We start from the raw sequence: 18,982 nt of genomic DNA, 5'->3' as shown, positions 1-18,982 counted from the left end.
GAATCCTATTTAATGCAAACTTCTCTGTGAAATCCCACTATCACAAGCCAAGGATAATGGCTGTGTGTCAGGAGCTGCCAATATACTGATTCAGTGAGTCAAGAAACAAGGATGAGATTTACTGGGAGTGATAAGCATATTAATATCATCTAAAATCATACAAATACTCATTTTGCAGTTGAATGTGTCTAATAGCATGAGATTCCACAGTAGAAAAACAAACAGAAGCCTAGCATGGCTGTCCAAGGGCTCAAAAGATTAGACACAAGAAAAGACCAACATTTTTAAAAGGGTTTATATGTTTGAGGTAAGGAAACAACCACTACCTTCAGATGCACAGCAGAAAGAGCAGTGTGAGACACACAAGGAGTGTTTTCCAATAGGAAATTATCTTTTCCACATGCCAAGAAGCAGCTTCAGAATCCTGAACAATGAAGCCCTGTAAAGAACAGGGAGAGATATCTCCCAAAGATGAAGAATATAAGTAGTGCAAGAAACCCAGAATATTCCTAGCTACTCCTGCTCATCTGAATGATTATGTATTTCCTAATCCTCCAGCAGTCCATGAAGTGGGTAAATTATTGCAGGAACTGCTGTGAAATCAAGGTGAAGGAAAAGACAAAACAAGTGGAGAGTTAAATAAATACTTTCAAAATGTAATCACAAAGGGCACAGATGAGCATGTCTGACATTGCCCATTATCTCCTGAGCAGAATTAGTTTAAGTTTACTGAGGCAGGAGATTTCAGTAAGTCACTCAGGAACATTTATCTAGGAGTATTAGAAGACAATCAGGAGGAGAATCTGCAGAGCAATGATAATCATCACCGGGTTTTGCCCTTGCACTGGAACAGCAGCAGAGGTCCCCATGGACCTCAGCAAACCAAGCCTGCCCTGGCTGCAGGGAGTGCTTGGTACAGCCCCAGTGACTTTGCACCTGAGTTCAGATAAGAAATCAAAAGTTTGTCTTTGCTAGAAGCTCAGATAAACCCAGCTGGGCTGTATCTCTACTCCAAACAGCCTGGGAAAATGTTTCCAGTGATTCCTGATTTTCACCAACCAAAGCAGAAAGAAACAACCACTACCTTCAGATGCACAGCAGAAAGAGCAGTGTAAGACACACAAGGAGCTTTTTCTAATGGGAAATTATCTTTTCCACATGCCAAGAAGAAGCTTCAGAATCCTGAACAATGAGGGAAATCTCACAGGAACATTCTCCCATGGCAACCCATCACCAAAACACCCCATCAGGAAATGCTTAATTCAGCAACTAGCCAAAATTTTCATAAAGTGAATTTAAAGGGAAAAGATGAGCTACAGGATGTATCCACAATATTTGTTCCCCCAGGCACAGAAATATTTCTTATGCTACAGAATTTTCAGTCAATGATTATATTTTAAATGTATTACCTGCCTGATCACTGTTGCAGGATGCTCCTCACAGAATATACTTTTCATGTGATTCTCTGGCACCAGTTAGATATATATATACATATATATATAGATAGATACATATATATATATAAATAATACATAATATTTGTGCACAAATCCAAGCACAAATATTCTGCTATAGCAATACACCACCCACCTTGCATTGTTCTGCCCCAAACTGCTTAGACAAGTTATGATCAAGTTTCTAGGACTGAGACTTCAGAAAATAATCAATATAAGGGCATTGTTACATTACTGGGAACAATTATATGACTGTGAAGTTCACTTATTTAGAACTGGTACCTCTTATATTACTGTAAAATTAACAAGCATTGCATGGAGTCTTTCAGAAAAAGAGACCAGAATATATCTGTCCAGTCTTTGCTGTCACATGCATATAAATCTCCTCTGTAGGGACTGCTGCTAGTTAACATGACAGAGTCATGACTCAAAATATAAATATTTCACTGCTGTGGAGAATTAGCAGTTTTTACAGGCTAAACAGTGGCTGCAAGCCCTGTGCTTTAGGAAACACAGCTGACTGCTTCTCAGCTCCCTGGTGGATACCACAGAGCATCATCTAGCTGTCCAGAGCATTCTCATCTTTCCTTCCTGCTGCTGGAGTCCTCACCATGGACATCACCATGCAAACCCCAGTGATGATTATCATGGACTTCCATGACTTTGAAATAAGAACTGATGAAGATATGTGTTTGAAATATGACTACATTACACCCTGGGCTGTGATTTCTGACAAGTGACCTTCCCTCAGCTCCTATCAGGACAGCATTCTGTGCACTGCCCAGGGCCTGGGGAGCTCCCCCAAGAGTATTGCAATCCTAGGTCTGCTCCATTCACAGGACAGTTTAACGTATGCACCACCTGTTATTTGTTAAAACATTATAGTACCTGAATATTATATACCTGAATACATACATAATATATAATACCTGAATATTATAATACCTCAATATGCAATATAATACCTGGCAATCTCTGAATGCCATTTCAACACACTCCTGCAGTTCCAAGCCACCTCCTGCCCTGAACACTTGCTGGCTTAGCAGATTTCTTTTGGCATGGATAGCAAACCTACAGTTAAGTATTTCAATTTTCCTTATATACTAGCATTCATGTTATTTTTCAGGAAGGTTGATGAGGCCTGAAATAACAGGAAATTTCTTCCTTTTATTGAGGAAATACATATAAATGCAAACAAAAGTGAGGAATCAATTCAAAATCCTAGGATAGCTTTCCAATAAATAAAAGTGAAATGAAAATTCAGTTGCATGCAGCTATTACAAGCTCATATAACTCTGCGAAGATAGCACTTCAGCTCCGTGTTTATTTCTGTCAGAATAATATGAGGAATGCTCTATCAGTTGGAACTGGATTACAATAAATAAGATTCAATTTAAGAATAAATGGCTCGAGTCCTGAGGGCAATTTAAAATTTGTATATTTAAGAAAAATAAATCTATATCTCTTGCAAGGAAATAATACTTTGGACAGTGAGTTTATGAAGGGATACAAGCTATGAAATTATGTAGCTGCTGCTAATGTACCACAGAACCTGTCAGCTAAAGAAAAACAGCAGTAAAACATAGGAACCAGAGAGAAGGAAGGGAAATGCTCTAAGAAAGTGCTGAAACATGCAGAGAATGGATGCACCAAGAATAGAAATGAAGGCAAAATCCTTGAATTACTTCCCCGTAAGCACCCCCCTGCTCTCTGCCATCATGGTAAGCCTTTTTCCATGGTATGTTGTGGTAGTTGGAATAACAGCAGCCAAATGAGTTCTGCCAGAATTTTCAGTGTCTCTGTAGTGCTCTAAGATAGTGGAACTTAGAGCAAAAAGTTGTGACTGCATTCACAATGAATGAGGACATCCCAGCCCAAGCTCATGCACAGCTTCTGACAGCCACAAGTCGAGCTGCAGGGTCTGCTCTGACAGCATCAGGAGAAAAGGCTGAATGCTTGTTTCAAATAAACGTGGGCTATGCTGTGAGCCCTGTCTGCCTAGGGCTGAAATTCAGCATTGGGCAGAACAACACCACAGCTTCAGCACTGAAAATTCAGCATTGGGCAGAACAACACCACAGCTTCCAGTCACTGCAAGCCTCCCTGCCTCTGCATACCCACGGGGAATAGCTGAAATTCAAACAGCTGCAGATCTAGATGAACTATGTTTTATATCTCCTGTTGCTTGTCCAAACGTCCCCCCACCCACAGCAGGTACGTTCCAGCAGCCAGCACTGGCTCCTGGTGCTTTGATCCATTTCAAACACAGAACCATCTCCCTGTGTATTTACTAAAGGTGAATTTACATGGGAAGTTGCTCTACCTACATGGGATCTGCTCTGTTATCTGGAGCTTACTGATTCTTCAATTAGAGTTATTGGATTATAAATCAAATGGCATTAGTTAAAACATAACCCCAGCAGTATTAGAGCTCACTGTTTGGCAGGAGTACTGGCTGTGCCCATCAGTAAAATGAACACAGAGCCAAAAACTAATGTCCCCAAGAAAACTATTTTCTTTACATGTGATGAAGCATCCATTAACAACAGTCAGCTTGTAAATAACATCTCTGTAATAAAGGGTGACTTTTTTTGCTGCGTGTCCAGAGGAACAGTGGATTTTGGCACTTTTCATATTTTGGCCTTCATTCTTTCACTCCTCAGGCACTGAGGAAGCAATGGAAAAGAGATTATCTTCTTAAAGGAAAAGAATCCTGCATGCAGATTGTGGGGCTTGATACCAGAAGCCATAATACCTCTTTATATTCAGAAAAGTACTGATAAGCACTGCAACTCCACTGTTCACAGCACAGCTGCCTGAAGGTGTAAACATGAATTTAATGCTAAGCCTGTGTTACATTTTAGTCTTTGAACACCTAGGGCTGTGCAGAGAGCAGCTCCGTCTTCCCAGCTCTGCTCTCACTGCAGGGAAAGCTGAGATCAGAATCCTCCCCACTCTGCCTGCATGGCTGGGGGAGGAGGGGGAATGAGGGACAGATAAAACCTGCAGAACTGAGTCCCCAGCAGGACAGGACTAACACCAAAATACTGACCAGAGCAGTGATGGTGGCTCCCTCTTCCCCCAGGTTCATACAACATGGAATGCTGAGAGCCAAACGTTGATCAGAGCTGTTCTATCCTTATTTTTAAGTCCCTAGAGCCCTTTCCATGCTCTTATTCATGGAATTGAAAATCACTATGAAAATTGAGAAGTCCTTTGGGGTTTTTCTGATTCACAACTAATATTTTCAGGGTGAAAATTTGTTGTGTTTTAAACAGCCCATGTTTAGATCTCTGAAATTTCTTGGCAGTACAACATATACATTTTACAAAAACTCATAAGAGCAGCAATCCAAAGACAGTGTTAAGAAGACTTTTATAAACACTGAGGTTTTCCTCCTTGCAAATTAGACTGACAAAATCCCAGGCAAGGCCCAGCCTAAGAGTTTCTAAGAGTCAACCCTTGGCTTCACTGTCATTCCATCACTACCCTGAATCTCTCTCTTTTTTAAACAGCACTATGCTTAAGCCTGGAAACAGTGAGAAGTGAATCTTCCTCCCAGAACATTTTGTGCTTTCTTGCCAAGTCACCCTGTGAATGTGCTTAACTACAGCTTACAAGTCAGTTGGTGCAGTGGTTCCATCTGACACCCATCACTCATCCTGTCCTGCCCACAGCCCAGGCACGGTGCCTGCAAATGCCTTGTCAGTCCTTCAGGCATTGCCTTCACCAAACACAAATGGACTAATAGCAATGCCAAGTTGTCACTCTGCATTTATCAACAATAGGAAATAATTTTTAGGAAAATAATAATAAGCTCTCCTCACAGTACTAACACTAAATGACCTGAAAGACTTTCCTAAGGGACTGAAGCCACAGAACAAAGTTTCATTTCATCTTCACAGATCTGACAGCTCAATTTCCCAAGCTCCCAGGGACCTTCAGCAGTGCTAAACAGAGGCAGTAACAAATGTCAGTGTTTACTCTGAGATCTCTTTGTTAAAGCTCTCTGTACTCAGCAGTCTTTAATAACCCTCTTTAGGCACAGGCAGAGCATGTTCTGCATAAAACAATCAGGAGTGACTCAGCACAGTGTGTCTGCTGTAGCTAAACAGGAGAGAATTGCACTGTTTAACTACCACAAACAATCATATTCCCTATCAAGACCCTTCTTCTATCCTGGTAAGGAAACCAGCTTTGTTTTCAAGCACCACAAGCCCATGCTTTGCTTTTGCTTTGCCAGCTGCAGTCCCAGGCACGGCCTCATGTTCTCAACACTTATCTAGGGCTGAGCTGCTGCAGGCAGGGCAGGAGGTGCAGAAAGCACCCCAGAGCAGGCAGTCCAGCTCTGTGAGTGCAGTGACAGAACCAGGGGCTGCAGAAAGCACCCCAGAGCAGGCAGTCCAGCTCTGTGAGTGCAGTGACAGAACCAGGGGCTGCAGAAAGCACCCCAGAGCAGGCAGTCCAGCTCTGTGAGTGCAGTGACAGAACCAGGGGCTGCAGAAAGCACCCCAGAGCAGGCAGTCCAGCTCTGTGAGTGCAGTGAGAACCAGCCAGGGGCTATAGAAAGCACCCCAGAGCAGGCAGTCCAGCTCTGTGAGTGCAGTGAGAACCAGGGGCTGTGTGACAGGAGTGCTCACTTTAACAACAGATCAGTCACACTGCCCAGCCCAGGGCAGGCTCCTGATCCAAGAGGTGCTCCAGGATAATTACAGAGGTGTCCTGGTGAGCGCAGCCAGCCTTCAACAAAAAACACTGCTTTGGTGCAAAGCTCACAATAACATTTTCCTCAGAATTAACTGATTGTCGAGGGTTTTCAAAAGCTGGCTCTATATTACAGATGCTAAGGAGCTTAACAGTAGTGCAATGGGCAACAGGAGTTTCCTGCACCTAGTTTACAATTAGAGCTTTTCTTGTTTACTTAGAAAGCAAACAAACCTTGAATTTCCAGATCGAGACTTAACTGAGTTGACTTGAATTTCATTATTTAATGAAAATAAGTAACCAGGAAAATATCTGGGGGTTTTACTGCCATTGAAAACAATGTTTTTGATGAACTGTTTTCCTTTGATAGTACATTTGACCAAGAACTTTTTCTGAACACTACAACATTCACAAAGAGAAAGAAACAGGATCAAAGAAAATAAAATAGGATCCAGAAGAATAAGACAGTTAATTAACTTCAAAAAGCAGGATATACAACTCCAAGTCATTCCTTAGGGCCATCTATCTAACCTGGTTTTAAAAGCCTTCAGTTATGAAAACTCCATTTTCCCCAATTCATTTATTCCATTTCTTTTAGAAAGCTTTTCTTAATGCCAAATCTTGATCTCTTTTGCTACAATTTAAGCCCATTACCATTTGCTCTTTTCCCCTTGGATCTGTATTATCATCATTACCTGAGTCTCTGCAGCAACTTTTTCCTGCATCTAAAGACTGCCAGTACAGCTTCAGAGGTTTTCCTCTTCCTTAATCTCAGCAACCCCTTATTTTTCAGTCTTAACTCACACACAGAAATACAATGAATAAAAGTGGCTATTTTACATAAGTTTGGGCAGATAACGCGTGACAAGAATTGAAGGTGAGGCTGAATGTGAAAGATCTTGAATTTTTCAACAATTTTGGAAAGTGGCGTAGCACCTGAATCATTAATACCCATAGACAGATATGCACATGTATTTACAGAGCTCTTTGCTTTGGGGATATTTTAGCATTGGTAGATCAAACTTTAAGGGATTTCCATATCTATTTATTTCTAACCACATGTCCACCTAGTCAAACCAGCCCTCAGGACTAGAGAATTGTTCCTGACTGCAATTGGTCATTTCAAGACTCCCAAAGATGAGCTTTATTCAGCTTTCAGGAGCTGGTTATTTAATTCAAGCCTGGAAAGCACAACCACAGATGGCAGCTTTTGGCTTCAGCACCAAACTCCCAGTTGCAGCTTCCTTCAGACGTAGAATTTTCAGCTGGCCCATAAAACCAGAGACAGCTGTGAAATTTAGAATGTGGTCAGTCTTTCAGATTATCAACTCCCAGTGTAGTTTGCTATTCCCAGCCCTGTGTGTGGAGATCCTGGGTGTGTCCTGTATCCAGGATCTCTGAGCCACAGGGATTCTCTGAGTGAAGGACACAGGAAAACCCTTCTTGCATGTTCCAATGTCAAGTTCCTCATTCCCACTCTACTCTGGGAACTCAGTTCCACTCCTAGCAAATAAGTACTGCTGCTGATACAGATGGAAATACACTCACACCGGTGCAGACGGGGTTTATTTGCAGAAATATCTCTCTAAACATAATTAACAACTAATGGCAGCAAAGAGCAAACACATTATTTGTCCTTTTTTTTTTTTTTTTTTACTTTGAACCCAGAAATAGCAACCCAGCAGGAGAAATACTTGAGTCAAATGAGCTAATGAGGAGACTATTCCTGTATAATGAGATCCAGAGAAGTCTGTACTTGCCTTGTTCTATTCATAGTTTCTGCAGTTTTTACTCTGCTATTTGGGCTCCACACACACCTGATCTTTACCTACCAACACCTCTATTCCTACAGTTTTATCTCTGGAAGAGCAGCAGATGTTAAACACTGGGCTGGCTGTTAGAGTTCTTCAGCTACTCCTTCTAAAGCCTGATAACCAAAGTTACTGGAGATTTAGAACATGGAAAAGAAATCAGAGAACTAAAATGAAATATACTTCAAATTATGGATTGGTTTCCTAATGAACTGTCGTTTCCAACCCAACAAAATCAGATGTGTCCTGTAGTAGAATCAGCACCTTCTTACAGGTATTCTTGCCAAATATATTTTATGTTCATTAGTAGCACAGTTTGAGAAAAACAAAATATCCTTGAAGTTAGCCATGCCATAACAAAAAAATTCTTTTGTTGCACAGTGAATATTTTTACCTATTTAATCATCATCTGTATAAATCAAGGAAAATATTTCTTTGGTTGGAAGTGAAAATCAGCCATTTCTCCTACTCAGGTGTCTCCTGAGCCAGCAGGTGCTGCAGTGAAGCTGTGCCAGACCAGAGCAGCAGCAAAGTCACCTGAAGAATGGCTGAGCTCCCTGGTACAGCAGTGATGCCCAGGTGCCTGGGACACAAACCTGGGCTCCACTGTGCTTGGCACAGATCTTTGCCTTGGATCTTGTCAGCACAAAGGGAAACAGACAGCAGGTAGAATAATGAGCTTGGGAAAACAATAGAGAGACTAAATCTGGTAAAACAAGCATCTGCTAGAGCACAGCAGCTGCCCAGCCACTCCACGAGTGCTGCCAGTGCCACAGCAAAGTTCAGCTCTCACGTGGTACTCACTGATCATTTCTTTAAAAATAAAATTAAAAAGTCCCCCTGTCTTACAAAAGAAAAAAAATGTAAATTACTACACAGTTTCAAGCAATATAGACAAGAGATTTGAGATCCATTTAATGATTCATGTGGTGAGGGATAAAGATCGGTAGCTGAAGTAAAGAGGAAGAACTCCCAAGCATGGGAAAATGTTCTTAAAAGGCAGCATTCACATTCCTAGGCACTACCTGGATGGACTTGCCTTTATTAAATGGATCGGGGCCTCAGATCACAGTGATTCTTATATTTAACATGGATTACCTCTCACAGAAGTTCAGGCTGTGTGGTTGAAGAAAAGCTAAAATGCCATTGCATTTGAACTGCAAAGGGCTACTGGGGACAGATGCCTCTCTTCCAGCCCCAGCTGGGCAGGATGGGGCCACTGGCAGCTGGGAAGGTCATTAAATTGGTTTGGAAGCCCCAGAATTGACAGCTGTACATGTGCTGTGGGACATGAGGCAGGCAGGCTGGGGCTGGAGCCCTGCAGAACCACCTGCACTGCACCCAGGCTCTGTTTGCCCATGGCCTCCAGGGCAGTGACCAACAGGACACACACAGGACCTGAGGGGCAATGGCCACAGTCCAGAAAATACTACTACTAATAGCTAAACTCATCTGCCAGGACCCTAAACTCATAAAAAGCAAGAAATTATCAGAAATTTCTTAGAAATTTGGAGTTAATACAGACCTTCCTACTTTTCTGGATGAGGAATCTCTGGATATTTCACTCCTTATTTAACAGCATCTGTATCAACTGAACATGGTCATCTGCCCTGGACAGGGGGAAAAAGTCTGGGCAGGGCTTTAGTGATCCTTAACTAACTTGGGACACACAACTTCTGTGCCAAGAGAATTAAAGAAACCAACATCTAAATCATGTTCTTACAGAGCCATACCTGCCTTTCCCCCCTTTTTATTAAAGAAAGCTTCATTTTTCCTGACTTTTTCTATCCCACAACTGCAGGGTTCCATGCATCATAAATAGATTATTCATCCCTACACATACTCAGCTTCTAAAATGGCATCTGCAGCCTGCCAGGCTGACTGTAAATGGAGTTCCTTAGGAACAATTAGGTCTTCTAGAAATATTTAGGACATTCTAAAATCTTTGTTATTTAGCTTCTGATAGTTCCATCAGGGCCATAAAATCTATCAGGTAAATAGGTCTTTAGAATTATCATTATTCAACCACACATTAGTGGTTCCTAATGACTCCAAAGATGCTGTTCCACTCCAGTGAGTAGGCTCTTGTGGCATATTGATATGCACAGGAAAATGCATGCAGATATGTGTATTTACCTATTTTGATTGTTGACTGCTTGCAGAGTTAAGAGACCATTTAATACATTTCCTAAAATAATTAAAAAGGCATAATTAGGGCAAGTTTAAGAGTAACCATTTTTAAATGGGCACATTAAGTAAAATTGTTTCTACTGTCCCAAAATCCTTTGCTAAATGTGAGTAGTACTTTTATAAATAGGCACAAGCTACAATTCCTTTTTCTTTGTCATAGCATAGCAACAGGACACTAAATTCCTTCTGAACTACAACTAATTAGGGCATCAATTCTGTTTTTGCAGACATTTGGGCAGCCTGGTTTAGCTGACCAGTGGGAGCACACGGACAACCCAAACAGAAGCAATTGCTGCCTGTGCTCAGCACCAATAAATGAATTCAGAAGAAATGACAAGCTCCTGGGATTAAAAGCAAACTATAGCTTTGCTTTGTTCCCAGAGGGATTGAATAAAACATATTCTAAAGAAAAGAGGGAGGAATTTAATTTTTCCATAGCAGTAATGTATTTTTTGCTGGCATGTGATCCGTGTCAACCACACTCACAGGGAGCCACTGAAGAGCCCTCAGGAAGACAAACACAGAGCTGGTGAGGAATTTCCTAGCCTGCCATCAAATGTTTGTTTGAATCCCAGTGTAGTGTGCCTACAAGTATGTGGAGAGGTGCAGGAAAAGGTCAATAACACCAAAAAATAATCATCTAATGGACAGTAATTAGTGTATTTGGCAAATTCTGTTTTCAATCATTTTCCCAAGTCAATAACTGTCTAACTCTGCCCAAATTCACAATGCAGAGGTTCAGCCTGCATTTGGAACAGATGACATTGCCAATTATTTGCCTGCAATGACAATGGCTGCACAGACATACCACAAAGTCAAAGCAATGCACACTTCTAGTTCTGCCATTAACCATAAATCACACTGCAGTCTGACCTGCTGAAATACCACCATTCTATTTTATAAGGTGCTTAATAGCAAAAAAAAAATTATTATAAAATATGTATACATGGAGAATATTTCATATCATATGCACATTAATAGTTGTAATTATTATATAATATATAGCTGTTATTTACATGAATATTTTTCTATAATTGTACGTTCTTTATATAGTAATAGAAACTACAATTAGATAAATGCAGAATAAATTTTGTACAATAGAGACCAAAACTCAAGATGCAGGGTTTGTCCAAATGGAACACTGAAACACCTTTAGGAAGCTTCCCTGCACTTTTTGTCCAGAATTAACTCTCAATCCAAGTGTCCTTTCCAACCAGATCTAATGGTAACTCACTATACTGCATCTGCATTGAAAACATCTTGAAATTTCTCAAAGATCCTGTAGGCAAAATTGTATGGCCAAATCATCACAAAACCCCCACCCTGTAAGTGAAAAGAGATCCATGACGTTTGGTAAACGGGAGGATTTGGCACTCAGGTGATTAATAAAGACATCAGGAGAACACATGAAACTTTAGAACTCGGTCTCCTGCTTATTGATGGGTGAAGCTAGAGAGGCCCTGCAGCAGAATTATCCTTATATGATCTCAATCTGTTTTCCATTGATTTTTCTTACACAGCAGTAAGTTTTGATTAACTTTAGAAGCAGCAATGACTACTTCAAAATGCCCAGAATTGATCAGACATAAGGATTTCCTGTTAAGTAGAAATTAAAAAAAATATTTCTTCCAATATCACAATTAAGAAATGCCTCATTGCAAAAGTATAAATGAAAAGGCTGCCGTGTTCCTATGGTCATTTAGGTGACTTGGAAGGTCATTAGGGCATCTGCCAAAAAGGTGAATTAATCACAGGAAGAAGTTTTTCCAGGTTAACATAGCACAGCACTAGGAATCCTTTGGTAACTGCTCAGCTCAGCTTGTTACAGGTACCAGCAGATACCACACTCACAGGAACAGAAAATATAAAATACTTGCAATAACCCAATATACCAAAATAAACAAAGCCACACTTGTAAGTACAGCTTTTGAAATAAAAGCTGCCAGAATAGCAGTTGGACATTTCAGTGCTGTGTTATTGCTATTGACAACCATCTGCAAAAAGCTTTTTTGTCAGGTCTGATAGGTACCTGGGTTTGGCTTCTAGAATTGCCTCCTGCTTTAATTTACCTCTTCTTCATGAATTTCACAACTGGAAGCACAGTGGACTCTCTCCTAAAGCTTCCCACCTTGTAAACGGACAAGAGCAGATTTGTTTTCCTCAAGGTTTTGCTGACACCCTCTGAAATCTGCAGTTCTGCGCTAACAGTTCTCTTCTACTTTTCAGGTGTAGATCTAAACTGACAGTGCAACATCCCAAGACCAGAGATCAGTGGAGCTGCTCGAGTCATTAACTGTTGTAAGTTTTGTACAGCTGAGTTCATCACACAAACACCTCTAAAGGCAAATTTTACATTCCTGTACTCCAGTAGGAAAGTAATAAATAGACTGGCTGTCACCTCCATGCAGTTCAACTTCCAGAACACCTCCACTTTCCACAGTGCCTCTCTAAAATGACCTTTTCCTACTCCAGCTTGATGGGAAGCATGAATTTGGGATTTTTTTCCAGACATACTTGTTCAATACTCTGCTGCGACATTCCAGATCATTGTAACTCACAATTTCCCCTGTCTCCTCAGCATTTCATATTTTAAAGCATTACAATCTCTCTTCCATAATGTTATCTAAAAATAACAACATCAGGCTAGCAGAAAAATCCACTGCAGAAATTTCACACCATTTCAAAGCAGTCAAGAGGGAATCTCCAACCGGGATGCACTCTGGGCAGTGAATGATGTGTATCTGGAGAGAAATATTGTGCAATCGATGCTAGAGATCAATCACTTTAAGGAAATAGTCATTTGGGACAGTCTCTTTTCCAGGGCAGAAAGCAACTCTGCTGGAAAACCACTTTGTGCACAATGTACATTCGTATGCAGAGGTTCATTTATAATATATCTCAGGAGATGCTGTAGCTTGCATGCAGTTATTTAAATAGTTTGGGGACTTTGCAAGGGAGATTTACTCTCACTCTCCACACATTTTATTATGGAAGGTTTATCATCAATATTAAAGTTTAATTCCCCCAAAGCAGTGCATTAATACATTCATAAGCTTTAATACCTAGAGCTCTGTGCCCACCTTCATCATATATTGAACACAACTGTCAAACAGCAGCTCCATACTTTGCCGTCCTTCCTTTTCATTTTAAAGGGATTTCAGAAATATTTTGAAAGCACGGGGTCATTTTGATGCACTACATTTGCCTAATTTTAAATGTCTGCCATGCAGAAAATTGAGTTTTCAGAGTAAAAACAAAGACTGCAGACCCCCAGCTCTCACAGCTCGTTCTTTTCAAGCAATTTTGCTAATCACATACGGACCTTTTGCTACATTTATTATTTATTGCTTGCCCCTAAATCCTGCTCTAAAGTTTACCCATAATCATTTGGGGTTTATGCCCTTTCAATATTTAAAAGCCATCTTTTGCTTTGTGTAATAGACTTAACATTGGAAGTCATTTCCCATTAAAGATCCATCCACTCTTCTAAATCCTGCAACTGCTTCCAACAGGCAAGTGTCTGTCCTGAGGCTGTCCTGTGCTTCTCCTGCATTCTGAGGTATTGCAAGAGAAAATCCTGGGTCTTATTAAACAGCTCATTAACATAATGGCACAAAAAACCATTTTTCCTTATGTGCTCTGAGCAGAGAGGAAGTGGCAACCAAGAACAACCAACACACAAAAAGAGCAAGGAAGGACATTAAAAATAAAAGAGGAAACTAATTTAATTGCAATGAAAGAAAGCAAACAGCACACATTACAGGAGGAAAAATAGAAGTACTCCCAGAGGTTTTATCGTTTGTCAGAATTGCTGCTGCTCCTTCCTGACACCATGGCACACACACAGGGAAAAAAGTGGGATTCAGAGACCATCAGGAGAGCTTTAAAATTGGCTTTTGGTATCTGAGACAGTACACACTGAGAACCAACACAGCCACAAACCCCCCAGCTGCCTGTGAGTGAAACCTTAATTCAATATGTAATTTAATTTGGCTTCTGCTGCCTATGATTGCTTCCATCCTCAAGAACAGCTGGCAGGCACCAAGACAAAATGCACACTCAGGACAGCAGGAGGGAGGGGTTTAATTAATTTTTTAAATCGTTGTATTTTATTTAGCTTTTGCTGCCATCTACAGTAATCATCACAAATCTGCACAAGCACCAAAGCCACAAAATAGACCTTCAGCACAGTAACAAGCTGGGCTAGACACACACCAGGGGACTTCCACTGTCACTGCAAGATCTAATAAACCTTCCTTGCAGATAAACTTGCTACCTCAGCTGGGGCCCAAAATTTCATTTACAGCTATTTGTCAGCTCTGTAAATGAATTAACTCATCCACATAGCTCCCAGACACAAGCACAGACTTCCTGAGTCTGTGTGCATCCACAAGGCAGCAGTGCTGGCTACAAACTGATCAAAGTTTTAATTTCTCTCTATGAGATTGGAACACTGACTGGCTCAATTCAGTGTCTCATTTTTCCATATGGCCACACCATAAAAATGTGGACACCATAAGGCATCAGTTTGCTAATTTGCTCCCAAAGAGCTTTGTGTAATCAAAATATTTTTCACTTGTTATCGTAATTAATGGAATTTTTTTTTACATTCCAAAGTAATGCTGCATGTCTTCAGACACCCATCCATCTAATAGAGGCTGTCTGTGGCACAAAGAAGGATGCACAGGGGACACTGGAAATGTTAGCAGGATGAGACAAAACACTCCAAACAAGAATGCAGCATCTGCTTTGATGGTAATTTTAAACTTAGAATTAAGTCATTTGAAGGCATTACACCTCAGACCCTAGGTTACCTTTTCAGTAACTAATGTCTGATTTCCAGTTCCAGGGTCTGATCAGGGCCCCAACTGTGATTTTGATCCCAGCTTTGTCAATGCTATGTAGCAGCACCTGAACCAGCATGACCACTAAAATTCAGTTTCTAAATAGATTGATTCTAATCCTTTTTTTTTTTTTTTTAGGTGCATTCTCAGCTCTGCAGTTCATTCAGAGATGGGCTCTAATGCCACTTTACACCATTCTTACTCCACTGAGTAAGACCAGGCTTAAACTCAGAGTTATCACAGCAGTGGAGAGCACGATTATCACCTTGTCAGAGTTGTCTACTGAGTATCTTTGAAATCCAGTGTTCTCAGATGAACCTTAAAAAAAGTTACCCAAGGCAAGACACTACTGGGAAACCAATTTTCTCCACTTTTTCAGCTCTTTGGCAAAGATTCAATCTTATCTGAGTACAGAAAATATTTCTGATGATTCAACAAAGCCAACCAAACCTTTTTTTATTCATTACTTTCAAAACTCTGCATTAGGTAGTTAATTATTTGGGTTTTTTAGAAGGCTAAATCATCAACATACTTGTTTATTTAACTTTCTGCCATAACACAATCCACTGAACAACATGCACTTATCAGCTGGATGGTAAAACCCAGTTTAAGCCATAACAAAATCTTCTGAGGATCAGCAAAAACTGGTGTCAAACCAAACATCTCTTTTCTAGCTACATTTTAGTACACATGGGGACCATTAACAACATGAGATTTTGAGTAAAAGTCAAATCTGGACTGTTTTTGTGGTATTTTTTTCTCTATTGCTGATTGCTAGAAACCATGGTAACATCAGGTATGGTTTCTCCTACTTCCTAATCCATGGAAGGAGAGGTGTTCACAGCAGTGATAAAACCCAGACCAGTTTCAGAGTTTCATTTTTGCCTTTCCTTCTTCCAGCATCACTCAATTGCCTTCAACTACCTGTTAAAGGTGCTTACATGCCAGCAATCAGAGATATTACAAATATTAAAAAGATCTGTGATATATTTTCCCTTCTTCTTATATAAGGCAACATGTCAAATCAATAAAGAGAAAATAAACCTAAAAAGAGAGTATCAGAAAGAATGTGTTCTGGAGATCAAAGAGGTGAATTCTTGACTACACAAAACGCCATAAAACTAATTCCTGCAGGATTAGGATATGTTCAACTCTTCTCCTTTGCATAAAACATGCACTCTGAATTTTTTGCACAACTGCTGGAAGTCAAATAATCTTCAGAGTTGATCCTGAAGTGCTTTTCCCTGCTTGTTATGCACATGGCATCCACGAGGGCACAAGCTGCCCTCAAGCCAAGGAACTGTGCTGCCAACAGCTTGGACATGAAACCTTCTAACCCAGCAGACAAGCTTTCCTCAAATAAGCTTCTTATGGACAAGTCATGAGGGGTTTTTTGGTTTTTTAATTCATTGAAGTTTTATTAATAGAGCTGAAATCTGTGGGCTAAAAAAACCCATGCAATAAATACACCAAAGCTGTTTAGGGTCTGATCTGTTTGCAGTTTTGCCTGTGCATATTTTAGGGACAGTTTATCTATTTATTTAAGAGTCCCATCATTAAAATGTAACATGAACTAGGGAAAAAGCTTCAAACCTAAAAAAAAATAAAGTTTATGTTGTACAACACTCTATGTCAGTCTGTGAACACAGTGGGAAACAAGGTTTACCAAATTAGATTTGAAAAGCAACACGAGTCCTTTTAGAAAACCACAGAGTACCTCTGCAGTCCAAAGGACAGGCAAAACTTCTGTCCAAATTGTTTCTATACACTCTCATCATTCTAGAGGGTAAACTATTTCCCAATTTAAAAAATTATTCTTACACATCAAGTGAGAAATTGGCATGAATGAAAGGTGCAATTGCTTACAGTTTTAATAATTACTTTTTAAATGCAGCATTATTTCACAACCGCATGGGTGAGGTGGGGCAGATTTCTTTGCCACACCAGTGTCCTCTGTAGCTGGTTGTGCTCATGATTAACACCATTAATTGAAGCAGGAATAACTGCTGATAGCAAAGTAAAATTGATAGCTTGAGAAGTTCAAAACCTTGTCTTTATTCCCTTTGGTTTTTTGATAAAGTAGCAATTCCTGCTGAAACGACATATCAGTGCTCAGAGGAATTCATATTCTGTACACACTCCCTAAGCCACTGAGCATTGCTCCAGTTACAGCCTCCAGTCATAAATGTGCTGAACATTTCAGATTTTAAATAATATGAGAATAACAGGCATCCTTAGCAGCCACTGCTTGGCCCTGAAATACATGGGGGTGGAAGAGTGGCACATTTCATCTGGGTTCACCAATGCTCCCAAAGAGCTGCAGCTCCATGCTAAGGGCAGCACTTGGGGAAAGCCAGGAGAACACAGAAATCTTTCAGCCAGGTGCCTACAAAAGCATTCCCATTATTCCCTGGGAAATCAGACATGATGTAGCAGAGTGCCAGTTTCCACAGCCAGCACTGCAAATGGTTTGGGGAATTTTAGCCCATCACCTGCATCATTAAATCTCAAACACAGATAAGCAGCAAGGAGCTGTAACCAAACCTGTACATTTGGGGAAAACCACGTATTTCAGACAAAGCACATCAAATGATCCATACAGCAGGCCCAAAGGAATTACCATGAATTCCCAAAGATAATGCCTCTGATTAACATAGGTTAAAAAGGTGTACAAGAGATGAAAAGCACTGAAGTTTTATGTAAAATGTACTCTTCCTCATGACACCATGTTTAAACATCCTTCCCTTCCCCAGAGTGCATTCAGGTCAAGGAGCAGAGAAGTCACACCTTCCTTGGGATTTAGCTTGGTCCTAGGTCAGGTTGGTGACCAAAGCAGCATTCCCTAAGAACTTTTCAGTACTCAGAAGCTCCCACTGAGCTTCAGGCTTCAGTCTTCAAGGAAAAATACCCCTAAAGGTACTAGAGCAGCTGTGAGAATGGCCTGAAGCAGCAGAGCTGGAATCAGCACAGTGGGAAGAATGCTTTATGGATAATAAAATTAGGTAAATAATTGGTGTAAATCATGGAGGTAAAGAGTTGAGCAGAAAGGCTGAGAGAGAGAAAATTCTTCCTGACAAAACAATGAGATGTGACCAAAGACCCTTCAGTCCTGGGGTGAATTTTCAATTAGTCCAGCAGCCTCAGGACTGGACTCACAAGGAATCACCAAGTGAAGGCAGGACTAAAATGAAGAGAAAATGCTACAGAGGCTTCCCTGTTTCCACAAACAGGCACAATTTCCAGTGAAATTCCTGTAAAGTTGCCTGCAGAGCACAGTTGGGCACATCCCTTGTGCACACACGTCTGTAACGTGCCTCTCGTGCTTGCAGGCCCTGGTGTGTGACAAAAGCCACCCTAAAAGCCTTCCACAGCAACAAACAGGACAGGCATTTATTGAACCATGGGCAAACCAGAGGCTCTTTTATTCTGACTCAAAATAAGGCTGCAAAACAACTTCTAAGAGAGTAAAACTGCACACAGGTTAGTCAGCCGTGGGAGGCTGAAAGAGGAGTCAAAGGGCAAGGCCAGCTTCCCCTGGGAAAGGGCAATCCAAGGGATTTGTCACCAGCTCCATGCTGGCTGTCCCTGGGCAGAGCACAGGCACCAAACCCAACCAAGGCCTGGGGATGTCCACCCACACCTGGAGCAGGAATTGCTTGGTGCTGATATTGTGAGATGGCCACCTGAGTTAGACCTAAACATGAAGGTGCTGATGGGTTCTGCACTTTTCCACTGCAAACAACTAAATTAGCTCTAATATAACATCTAAAATTGCTGCTTTTACCCTGGCTTGAAAGAGATGATGCAGAACAGGCCTATGATTAACTTTTCCATTTCAGATGCAGTACTTAAATCAGAAAGCTTGTCTGCTACTGCTGAGAGCAGGGAGACAGCAATTTTCCTTTCAGTATCATGCCCTGACAATGAGCTGACGCTATTTTAAAAGTACTGAGCAATTTGAAAGGTTCCAGATAGCAGA

This window comes from Vidua macroura, chromosome 16, assembly GCF_024509145.1.
Source record: "Vidua macroura isolate BioBank_ID:100142 chromosome 16, ASM2450914v1, whole genome shotgun sequence".
Lineage (NCBI taxonomy): Eukaryota > Metazoa > Chordata > Aves > Passeriformes > Viduidae > Vidua > Vidua macroura.
The sequence above is the reverse complement of the archived record's forward strand: the minus strand, read 5'-3'. Positions refer to the sequence as shown.